We start from the raw sequence: 650 nt of genomic DNA on the forward strand, positions 1-650 counted from the left end.
TTTTTTTTTTTTTTTTTTTTTTTTTTTTTTTTTTTTTTTTTTTTTTTTTTTTTTGCTATTACAAATAGTGAGATATGGTAACCCAAGATAAAATACCCCATAATCTTCATGTTAAAATACATAGTTAATAATAGAATATGGTAACATGTGAGTTATAATATAACCTTAATTCTCATATTAAAACTACTTAAATAATAAACAAAAATTGAAATTACAATTAAAATAATACAATAAAAGAAATATAAGTGATTAAAGCTCTTTTTAGCGTTTTTGCCCTTGACCTTCAAATTGGACCTTGTAGTATGAAAATCCTTAGTCATTGTTCATATCACTTCATATTTCTATACTCTAAATAATGCAAGGCAAACTCTCCATTAAGCACAACAAAAACTCCTTTAATAGCATCCTCTAACGAACCACGGGCCCTAAGTAAGTGACATCACATTCCTCTATATTAGGTAGACCCTCACCAAACAAGGTGAGCTCATGATTAAGGGTAATATCATAACCGTCCCTAATTAGTATTAGTCAACCCACATAATCATAAATGACCTTGACTGTGGCTCAAGGACCAAAAGGAAGGTGAATCGTAGGCTAAGACGACTCACCATTCAATCCAAATATCATTTTAGGGCATAATAGAGTTTTCC

This window comes from Cucurbita maxima, unplaced genomic scaffold (genome assembly GCF_002738345.1).
Source record: "Cucurbita maxima cultivar Rimu unplaced genomic scaffold, Cmax_1.0 Cma_Scf00019, whole genome shotgun sequence".
NCBI classification, from domain to species: Eukaryota; Viridiplantae; Streptophyta; class Magnoliopsida; order Cucurbitales; family Cucurbitaceae; genus Cucurbita; species Cucurbita maxima.